The 11,759-nt window shown below is 45.3% G+C and overlaps 1 long non-coding RNA gene across 1 annotated transcript in view; it reads right to left on the bottom strand.

Annotated features, from left to right (window-relative positions):
• LOC130147863 (uncharacterized) overlaps positions 1-2,998 on the bottom strand; it is a 43,669-nt gene extending 40,671 nt beyond the window's left edge. The window contains exon 1 of the long non-coding RNA XR_008821408.1: positions 2,579-2,998. This is a non-coding gene — a long non-coding RNA (uncharacterized LOC130147863). The remainder of the gene's footprint in view (positions 1-2,578) is intronic.
• Positions 2,999-11,759: the final 8,761 nt, after the last annotated feature.

Raw genomic sequence — 11,759 nt, forward strand, 5'->3', positions numbered from 1 at the left:
ACTGCAGTGCTTCCATGGTGGTGGCAGGGGGAAGGCAGGAGACAGAGTTGTTCTCTCAGTTCCCTCCCAAAAGGCCATACTTTCAGGCAGGATTCACATACCAGAGCCTCTTCTCTGCCTTGCAATACTACAGGTTGCTGACTATGAAGCCTGAAACTTAAAGAGCAGTAAATTCCTTCAGGGGACTGGCCGAGACAAAGCAGAGACTTGTAAGATCCCAGTGCTTTGGACCTTCTTCCTTCAGCCCCCATGCCAGGAAAAAACCCAGTTGCTTTCATGAACTCTGCACAGGCACAAAAATAATCTCAAAAAGTCATCTTATTACATGCAGATACCAGTGCCAGCTTAGAAAGAGTGAATTTGACATCCCAGATTACCCAACCCCTTCTCATTCCCTCCTTCGTGTGTACTTTGACAGATGCCTATGAAGGTGTTCATGGTGAGTTTGTTTCCTTTCCCAGATTAATGCACTGAGGAGCTGAAATCAAGGGCCAGCCCTCATCAGAGCTCCGCTGAGAAAGTAAAGACCCCAGGCTGACCAAAATCAACCTGACAACCTGTGTAAAGTGAGAAGCCTAAGCCAATTGTAGGTACAGAGGGGAAGGAAGGGATTTTCTTTCTCCCCTGGATAAAGCAAGCCAAAAATGTTGAAAGAGAAAAACCTCTGCACTACTCATCTTCACCTAATTGCACCCATGGAAATAGCAGTAGAAAAGCCTGCATCTGCTGGTCACCTTAAGCGGTTTTCTGGATCTCATCATATTCATCACAGTCATCACTCAGACAAATTTGGCACTGGGGCTATGGCTGTGACAGTCACAGCTGTGGAATAACAAGCTTTGCATTAGCCTGAAGAAAGAAGCAAATGAGCCAGTGCATTTCCAGTGATCCAGTAATAGTTTGTGTTTCCAGAGATATCTCTGCCTGGGGACCTCACATATATATATAATAAACCCTTATGATCCCCAGCTGAACCACAGGATCAGTAATCCTACACTACACAGTGGAAACTGAGGCACCGGAGAACAGTGCTTGGCCCCAAACACACAGCGAGAAACAGAATCCAGATTACAAGGTTATAAACTACAAACTCCTCTCTAATTCTAACACAACCACAGACCCTCATATAAGCAATTTCACTTAACTGACTGCAATTTACCTTATGGCACACAGTCTTTATATGGCCCTAAAAGCACATCAACCTTTTTGTGCTTCAGTACACAGCACCATGCTGTAATTACGGTCTCAAGGTACACCTTAAGCAGGACAATTCTGCAGGAGCCTGTGGCTGAGAAGTTCTTTGCCCTCCAAAAGACACTTCCCTTACTGAAGCACAGAGCCAGGGAGGACATGGCCACTGGAGCAACCTGCCTGGCTGAACAGCTGCTCCTGCTTCAATTCTGATAGGCAAGATAAAAAAAGAAAAGGTGGTCCTAGCACAGATCTAGTGAACCTCCGCTACATCAGGGAGATATCTGGCTGATGATGTGACACTGTATTTCAGAGTGGCTTCCAGACACGTGGCCCCTGTGAACGAAGAAAGCTTTTGTCCCTTTCTAAAAGAGCACATTTTGTAGCCTCTCTTGGTGCAGTGAGGGTTAATCCAGGCTAGTGAACAAGAGGGACCAAGATCAGCTCATCTTTTCCATTCAAGCAGAGCCTGATACAGAAAATGCTGGTTTCTCGATGCTCAGTGCTTAGTGACTTCCAGGAACAGTGAGCTAAACCCAGCTGCTCTTCCCAGCACCAGCTGAGGGGGCAGCAGGGGATGGAACACAGCCCTGTTCTTGGAAGGCAGGAAAAAATAAAGCTCTGGCAGAGCTGTGCAAACTCTGCTTTCTCCCTCCTCCACTCCCCATAAGCCTCTTTCAGTGTCTCTGATTCCTTGCAGTAGAGCTGGGTTGGTTTTTCCTTTTATCAAATAAACATAAGAGCAATGCAAGAAAACTGCAGGCAATTGTCAAGCAGAGACAGGTTAAGTTAATCAAATAAATGATAAGCTCCTCTCCATGAGCTCCCACATGCCCCAAGATTTTACTCAGTTTAGTGCATGACCTACTGTACTTCTTAGCATTTTCCTGTTAGATAAACACAGAAAGCTATAGAACCATCCAGCTCACGTAAACTATTTTTGGCTGCTTTATCTTCATGCAACACGAATTCCAAGGGATGATTGGATATTTGGACTTCTCCCAGCCTGGCTGACTGTGAACGGAGCAGACTGTAACCTCATTGCTATTCTTCAGTGGAAAACAACATCTTTTAGAGATGACAAGTATCTGGCTTGTAGGTACAGTACACTGAATGAGATTCAGGGAAATAGAGCAGTCACCAGCTGTGAGGAATGTGAGGATCTCCTCCAGGCACACAAAAAAGGAAACCAGGAATCAGACAGTTTGTTTCATGGTTCCCCACAAACTGCCCTTGAAATAAAAGGCAGCAGCACTGAGCTGTGAACAGAGGCAGAAATCCTGCTGCAAAGTTTGCAGTCACCAGTGCAGCTGGGTGAGAATTTGCACCATCTCTCACACAGACTCAGGTCTGGCCCTGCAGAAGAATAAAAGAAAGCCTGCGTCACCTGTGTCAGTAGGCCTCAACAGAGCACCCAGCAAACTGGCTCCCTTGTCGGGTGTCTTGGCCAGCAGGCCCGGGAACGAATGGGCCACACAGCAGCTCAGCCGAACAACTGGTGACCCCAGGACAGAGCCATGGCACGCTGCCAGGGAGGCACTGCAGGAGAAGCTGTTCCCAGAGATATACAGCAGATGAGATGTCTGTCTCCAGCACAATCAGTCTCTCACCTATTATAAGTTTTACACTTCAATTGTTGCAGGTTTCTGTTTGTCCGGTGTTTTTTTCACCTGCTGGACAGAAGGAAAATACAAATCTGCATGGTTACATGGGACACTGAAGTTCCCTGCACTGCCAAGGCCATACACAAGTGTTTAGAAGACAAGCAGGCTTCATCGTTATCTTTCATGGATTTCAGGGCTACCAAAAAAAAACTACTTAGGGAATAGTACAGAAAGCAATGCAGAGTCAGCAGCAAACCACAAGACCAGTTTATAGGTTGTTGAACGTTCATTTTCCATTTGCTGATTTCTAGGTTCTCAGACACCAGCTAAGAGACTGAAGCACTCTGCTGTCCCTCCAGGACTTCTAAACTCCATCAGTGTGACGCACCATTTATCTCTGCTACCTTCAATTAGAAACACGAAGCGAGGCACTGGGCACCAGGCTCATTTTTAGCTGTGCAAAACCGTGATGACCCAGATACTCGCCTAGGAATCAATGTAGATGTGCTGATTTACAGACTGTGAGAAATTGGTTCATTAACTAAACAGAGGCCCAAGCCACACCATTTAAATTTGAAGAGTGCTCTTGAACACCCTGTTCAGTCCAGGAACTGGGATTTGCTTGGTGCCTTCCTATATTTAGCATACAGTAATGTAATTGAAGCAACAAAGTTAGACCCGCAAATAGACTGGTTTCTCAGTACTTAATCAAGGACCTTTTCCTAGAACTGCAGCGGGCTGAAATTAAAAGAATGTGTGGTAATCAGCCCCATGGAGGCAGGAGGAAACCACCATGAGTTTAAACTCCAAACACACATTCTGGCCAGTTGAACATACCCTTGTTTAAATTAAATGTGGCTTCACAGTGACCCTGGCCAGGGATTGCATGGAAGGCTTCAGAGTGCGCAGCCCATGTACAAAGAATTACTGAGCAGACAACTCTGATGGTCTGCACTTCACTGTATAAGAACATCCTCAGACCCCTGTCCTTAATGGATGAAGGAAACGACAGGTCTGAAGTACCTCTGCAATAATGTTAATCTGTTTCTGTCAGCAACTTTGGTGAACAGCAGAACGTATAGGAAGGAGTGGGTGAAAGAAAAATTCATTGTACACACTGCAATATGCATAAAACAGGCAGCAGCCACACTGCAGTAGCACTGACCAACACAGCCAGGACAGCAGGCAGGAGCCCACAGCACTGCACTTGTTCAAATCCACTATTTAATAGGTCTTTCAAAATAAGGACAAAAAATTGAGTCTTCTAGTTTTTCTTCTTAATCTTCTAATTTTTATTGGGGGGCTGAATAGAATTACATTTAAAAAATCTTTTTTTTGGTCACCAGTTTTCATGTCACTCTTAGGAGAACTTCCTTTTTTCCTCTTTGCACTCTAACCTAACAATTGCCAGAAGAATAAGACAACGAAAATATTCTGTAAGGAGAAACAAAGTTAGACATTTAAGAAGTGTTGAAATGATTCAGAAACTGTCAAAGCTTGCAGCTCACAGTGAGTGAAAGGGAGCTTCATATTTATATATTTCTACAATATCTGCACCACAAGCCTCAAAATGCCACTTAGGATCTGCAAAGACATTGATGCAGAGCTAAGTCAGAGGAAAGCTAAATCAGACTTTTAAATCATATTTCAGAGCTACACTTTCTAGCTTTGGCAATACCCTTGAAGAGGTCAGTTGTACCTCCCCGTCTCTTCTGCTCACGCTTTCTGCAACTGTTCTGCAAACAGACGGAACAGCCTGTCATGTGCAGAGTGTGCCCCTACAAATGTCCTCCAAACAGCTTTTGCCAAAGTTTTAGGACTGAATTTGCTTCCCACACGCAGAAACTACTGACTTCTCTTGGCAATTGTTTCCTGCATACTGTGGGATCTCTACTGGACCAAGGCAGATGAGGTAGAAAGATTAAGAGTTCCCCCGCACTGGTTTCATATACTGCATTCCCATGCCATGCTATTGCGGGAGGCAGAAGGCAAGGACAGAGCAGGGAAAGTGAGAAAGCAAGGAGAGAAACAGGCTATGGGAACCAGACAACAGTAGCGTAAATTTAAATCAGCCGTTGTGCCTTTGATTCACCCTGAGGCAAGAGCACTAAGAAGGAAGGGCCCAGCTAGCTCCATTCCCTGCCATCACCCTGCAGTGGAAAAGCAGTGCCGAGTGCTAAAGCTGAACCTAAAAATCACTCAAAGCCCCAGATACTGGTTATTGTAAAGCCACATCAGGGAAATAATTTCTTGTATGGTGCAGATCTTTTTCAATGCAGGTCTACAAAACATCATAGCATAATTAAGTTTCCATAAATATTAATCATTGCCTTTGCAGTTCCGTTCCTTCCATTCATCTAATAATTAATACTGCTTTCACATCATCATTAAGATACCAGCTTGACAGTAGGAACAAAAGATTAGGCTGAGAATCTTATTTGTAATGAATGGTGATGAAAAATACCACATGCAAAGCGTGAGAGTACAGAAACTGCCCTAACCTCTGAGTTAACCTAACAACACAAAAGTCTCTCTGATACTCACAGATACTAGCATTTCCTAGAAGAAAAACCAAGAAGAAATAATTTACTCCTAGATTACAAAACACTCACTGGAGACATAAGTATAATTGAAAAACTACATGTCAAATGCAATTCAGGGAAACACACTCCAGCGTTTTAAAAAACAGCCACGTTACCTTCCTATCAAGGCAACATTAAGGAAATAGAAGTGGAATTGCCACCTCTGCCATCGCAGTGAACCCACGCAAGCAGAGGACAGCAGAGCTGTAATTGAGGGTAAATGAGAAGCTGTGAGGAAAGCTGACGGGGAGGTGGGCAACTGTGCAGAGTACAGACAATAAATATCTTCTATCGTACAATTCAAAGCATAATCAGCATGTGAACTAGTTTAATACTTCACCCTTAGCTTTGCCTTCTTTTTTCCCCCAAAGGCGTGCTGTTCCTTTGAACAGCCTTTTCCTTACTGCTGCATGCTTTTGCAGCAAGGAGCTCAAAGGCACAGGCTGCTAAGTGGCACTCAGGCATGTCTCTCCTGTATCTTTGAAAAGCTTCTTTGGGCAAGATCTCACACTTCCACGCTCCAGTCTGTTACGTAGGAGCAGTCTGCTTTGTCATCTCATCCAAGCCTTGAGCCGATGGCAGGCAAGCCCCTGCTAATGCCCCAGTGGAGACACAGCCAGCACGTAGAAAGGCCTTCCTATAGCTAATTTTATAAATTTAACAGGCAACTAACCAAACTGCAGTGCTTCCATGGTGGTGGCAGGGGGAAGGCAGGAGACAGAGTTGTTCTCTCAGTTCCCTCCCAAAAGGCCATACTTTCAGGCAGGATTCACATACCAGAGCCTCTTCTCTGCCTTGCAATACTACAGGTTGCTGACTATGAAGCCTGAAACTTAAAGAGCAGTAAATTCCTTCAGGGGACTGGCCGAGACAAAGCAGAGACTTGTAAGATCCCAGTGCTTTGGACCTTCTTCCTTCAGCCCCCATGCCAGGAAAAAACCCAGTTGCTTTCATGAACTCTGCACAGGCACAAAAATAATCTCAAAAAGTCATCTTATTACATGCAGATACCAGTGCCAGCTTAGAAAGAGTGAATTTGAATTTTGAAGACACTTTCACTCACCACTGTTTTTTCCAATGACAAAATATATTTCACCCAAACCTGCACTGTTTTGATACTTCAGCAATTCAGTTAATTCATTACCAATGCAAAGCAATTTACAAGGGGTACGTTACTAGACTAGAGGTAAAGAGATCATCTCTATATGTTTACGAACCTACATGGCAGTTGTTCCTAAGCTGCACTACTGGAATCACTGAAGAAGGAACTACCCAGGTCACAGGGCAAACATCTCTACGAGCACAGTTAAAACTGATGGAGATGGGATTTGGTAAATGAAAGGCTACAGCGTGGGTCTTGACTCAGGACAAGGAGAATGGGTTCCTCTGAGAAGGAATATGGTAGCTTAAGGATTAGAAAAGTATATGATGGGAGGGTGCAAACAGGAAACTCAAGAGGCCCACCTTCCTACACACATGAAACAGAACATTTCCAGCAGCTGCTGCCTCGTGATCTGCGCTTGACTCCAGTACTGATAATGATGGCTGTTGCTAATACCTACGGTTGCTATTGCTGCTGCCTGTGCATTAGAGCAACACAAATCTGGGAACCCCTGGCACAGGTTACAACCACAGGCTGAATTCCTCTTTGATACCACTTAAGCCAATATGAGTTCTGAGAAACTGCTGCCACATGTTCTCTCCATGACACACTGCTTAACAAGCAGCACTTATTTTGTGCTGGCTTCAGTTTCAGAGTGATCTCAGTGGATGGCCCCACATGCAGTGCTCTGCAGCAGAGTGACTTGGAGGTGGGTAACTGTGGCAATACCAGCATCTGTGAAGGCAACTACGTGCTCTTCTAGCTACACATGAACAGACACAACAGTTCCACCAAGCACAAGTACAGGCCAGGTAGAGAATGGATTGAGAGCAGCCCCTCGGAGAAAGACTTGGGGGGGTTGATTGAGGAGAAGCTCACCCTGGCCTGGCACTGTGCCCCTGCACCCAGAGAGCCAACCCAACCCTGGGCTGCACCAAGAGCAGAGTGGCCAGAGGGTGGGGGAGGGGGTCCTCCCCCGCTACTCCGCTCGCCAGACCCCCCCTGCAGCACTGTACTCGGCTCTGGGGCTCCCAGTGTAAGAAGGACATGGACCTGTTGGAGCCAATCCAGAGGAGGACCACGAAGGTGCTCAGAGGGCTGGGGCAGCTCTGCTGTGCAGACGGGCTGAGGGAGTCGGGGTTGCTCAGCCTGGAGAAGAGAAGGCTCCAGGGAGACCTTGTAGCAGCCTGGCAGTACCTCAGGGGGCTACAGGAAAGCCGGGGGGAAGATGTTTTGCAAGGGCATGTAGCGACAGGATGAGGGGGAATGGCTTTAAACTGAAAGGGGGTAATTTAGATTAGACACGAGGAAGACCTTTCCCGTGAGGGCGGCGAGGCGCTGGAACACATTGCCCAGGGCAGCTGTGGGTGCCCCGACCCTGGCAGGGCTCAGGGCCAGGCTGGATGGGGCTGGGAGCGACCTGGGCTGGGGGGAGGGGTCCCTGCCTGTGGCTTGGAACAACTATCTTTAAGGTACCAACCCAAACCATTCTATGATTCTATGATACTCAGGGCTACTCCTACGTATTGGAAACATTCACCTATACAACAAAAACACTGTAAGGAATGCTTAAGTCATTTGGGTCTCACTTAACCTCTCTTATCGAAGACAAGACAAGGCTGTTCCTAAAAAAACCCAACATCCCTCATCTCTGAGACTCTGATTACTATGTAGGTTTAGCAAGCAGCCACCACTTATGTCAGTGTCATGGTTTAACCCCAGCCAGCAACTAAGCACCACACAGCCACTTGCTCACTCCCTGCCTTTCCTCCCAATGAGGGATGGGGTAAAGAATCAGAAAGAAAGGTAAAACTCATGGGCTGAGATAAGAAAAATTTAATAATTAAAATAAAATGGGAAGAAAACTCCAAAACAACAACAATAATAATGTCAGTAATAGTAACAATTATAATGAAAAGGAGGGAGAAGGGAAAAGAAATAAAATCCAAAGGGAAGGGAGAAAAAAACAAGTGATGCACATGCAACTGCTCACCACCCACTGACAGATGACCATCCAGTCCCCGAGCAGTGATCAGCAGCTCCTGGCCAACTCCCCCCAGTTTATATACTGAGCATGACATTCTATGGTATGGAATATCCCTTTGGCTAGTTTGGGTCATCTGTCCTGGCTGTATCTCCTCCCAATACCTTGTGCTCCACCTGCCCTCCCACTGGCAGGGCCTGAGAAACTGAGAAGTCCTTGACTGAGTATAAACATGACCCTGCAACCACTAAATACATCAGTGCGTTATCAACATTGTTCTCACACCAAACCCAAAACACAGCACTGCGCCAGCTGCTAAGAAGAAACTTAACTCTGTCCCACCTGGAACCAGGACGGTCAGGTTAGCTGGCTGACACATTACCCACAACACATCCTTTCTTGCAGTGCCATTACTCTGTAAGATGTGAAGGGCTGTTTTCACCACAAAAATCACAAAGCATCTTCCCTTTCCCCTTCACCGGCCATGGCTTAGTAATAGACCACAGAGGTCTCCAGGAATGAAGCACTACTGACAGTTATCATGGGACTCTGTGCTGTTGCCCAGAGTAAAAAGCAGTCTTTGTGGATAAGTTTTCCTCGATCAGCACCCCAACCCTTCATCCAGGAGAAGGGCCATTAGTTTCAATGCTCTGTTAGGTTCCCTTCTGTGCAAGGGGTACTCAGAGGAGGAGGTGGTGTGAGAATGCTCACCATAACGGGAAACCTCTTTGAGGAAACCTGTCGCAGCACTATCAAAACTGGCCGGCTGCAACAAGGCTTTTACCATTCCATCCCAGGTTAACTTCAGTAAGTAGTTCCCTCACCTTGCCCCAGCACGGCCATCAATCCCCCACAAGGTTTCAACAGTTCATCTACTGTCTGCGCTGTTTCTTCATACTCTTCAGGTCAGCCCACCCTGCTTCTTGCCTCTGCTGCATCCGGAGTCTTCCTTCTCCGGGCTCCTCTTCCAGCCAGCCTCTCCTCATCCAAGCCCCCTGCTTCTCCCCAGGCCTCTCCTACACCTGGGGCGCTCTCTCTTCTTTCTGCCTCTTCCAAGTCTCTCTTCATCTAGTGCTCCTCTTCATATGGTACCCCTTTTCCAGCCCCCTTAGAGCTATGTAACTACTTACTGGGAACCAGCCACAAGCTGCACATTAGCCACATCAGCCAACCCACCGCCCCTGAAGCCAGCCCACAGCTGTATGTTATCAATGTTAATTAACCTGCCTTCATTCCTTTGTAATTCCTCTACAGAAACCAAAGAGCTTCTGTCCTTCTTCCTGAATCCTGTCTTGTTCTTTTCGGACTAACTGGGTCTGATGAACTTTAAGAGACGCTGCATAGTGTCCTACATACCCAAGCTTTCAGGAAGGAGAAGTCAGGCAAGAAAAAGCCATTTATGAGAAAAAATGGAGCTTATTGAGCTGCAGCATGTAGACTTTAGCGTATGCAACTATTTACTTCTGCTCTAGCTGTACTTTCAGCAGTGACAGCTACACTCCTTTTTTTCATTTAAAATTACTCAGTGTTAACTGCAATAGCTGACTTCCAAGAGGAGGAAGATTCTTTAAGCAGCATTCACTAACCAATCCTGAGAAGCCAGGCTAAAGTCAAAAGGCCCATTTATTCAGCTTGTCACACACTGATCCATCCTGTTCACATAGAGCTCTGCAGTCTTGACAGCTGCAGCTACTTCTAAAAGTTCTTCTCATGAACTTTTTGTGTTCTCATGTTCATGAGATATTTACATCACTGTTTACCAGATACCCAAAGGTATTACAGCTTAAACATATAAACTTCACCCTCAAATAAACATTATGCTTTCATTTTTTACCTATGCATGTACACACAGAATTTGTTAAAAATTAAGAGCTTTTTGAGAAACAGGGAAAGGACACAAATTTATTAAATGCAAATTGATTTTTTTTTCAGCCAAAAAAATCCCAGCCAATCATATATAAGTGCTCTTAATTTTTTTTTAAAAAAAAACAATTAGTCTTCAGTCAGATTGGTTTTTACCACTTGTTGCTAACTCCTGGCTCCTCAGGCAATCAAATACAACAAACAACTGCTGTTCAACTGATATTATAATATAGCACCAGTATCTTATGGATTTTGTGATGCTTTGCTGCTGCCTTGATTTCTCCTGCGCACAGGATTGGTGCTTTGGAAGGAACATCTGTGCTTTATATACATCTCTCTACTTCATTGTCATATTGACAGGAAAAAAGCTCTAAGGGAAACATGTTCTAAATCCATTATAAAAAACACAGACACAGGACAAAGCAAGAGACAACAGCCCAAGACAACTCCTCTGGATCACAGCATAAGGGGACAGGAGAGCCTTGGGCATCCCACCCCTCTTTCCTTGCATGACATTCCTGTATTTTAAGGCACTCCTACAAGTCCCCTTCCAGCAAGCTCCAGCTCAGAGGGCAGTGTGTAGGGCAGGAGCTACGTACCCACCATACATCACATTAGAAACAGTTTCAGCAATTTCCACCTGCCACAGCTCGTCCCAAGTGCTGTGTTTCATTTGGTTAGTACCCCAAGATACCTTAAGCCTGCTGGGTCCATCGAAATAGAGAAGGCATAAAAGAATGTCATTCTCTTTCCCCAGCACTGCAGGTTTTGGATCGTTACCACCAGGCACAAAACATGACATTGATCCTGTAACAGTCTTAAAGCAGGGGAGTGACTTACCTTGAGTGAAATTCACAGCTGATAGAGGATTCTGCCCAGACTTGTCCACCACTTTGGCTCCATCCACACCATTGAAACTGGTTTAAAGAAAGCAAAAAATATAGGTACTCTCACTTTTTGGAAATATCTTCTTCCAGGAAAAACTGATTTACTAAACAATACATCAGACTGTTTTGGTTTTTTTTTAAAACCACCTAATTCAGTGAAGACTAGTATAGGCCCTTACTGCCTATAGTGACCCAGCTAAACAGAGATGTCCAACTGAAGTTCTTAGAACAGGAGCTTCTTTAGGGGTCATTGGTGACAGAAAGATACATTCCACCTGAATTTGATTTCCACTCATTTGTCAGTGCCCAGATTGCACTGCTGGAGGATCCAGAATTTCTTAGGTTTGTAGGCTCATGTTCTATGACTCTACCAAGTTTATTCTGCTGTCCCTTCAAGGATCAGAGGCAAAGGGCTTGATCTACCTGGCCTGTTAGTGAAAAAAAATATTTTTAACACTCATCCTGCTCCTTTCTCCACAGCAGCTGAGCCTATTTTCAGCAGCTCCTTGTTAACTGCTTGCATCTGCATTTTCTAGAGCTCATGAA

This window comes from Falco biarmicus, chromosome 4, assembly GCF_023638135.1.
Source record: "Falco biarmicus isolate bFalBia1 chromosome 4, bFalBia1.pri, whole genome shotgun sequence".
Lineage (NCBI taxonomy): Eukaryota > Metazoa > Chordata > Aves > Falconiformes > Falconidae > Falco > Falco biarmicus.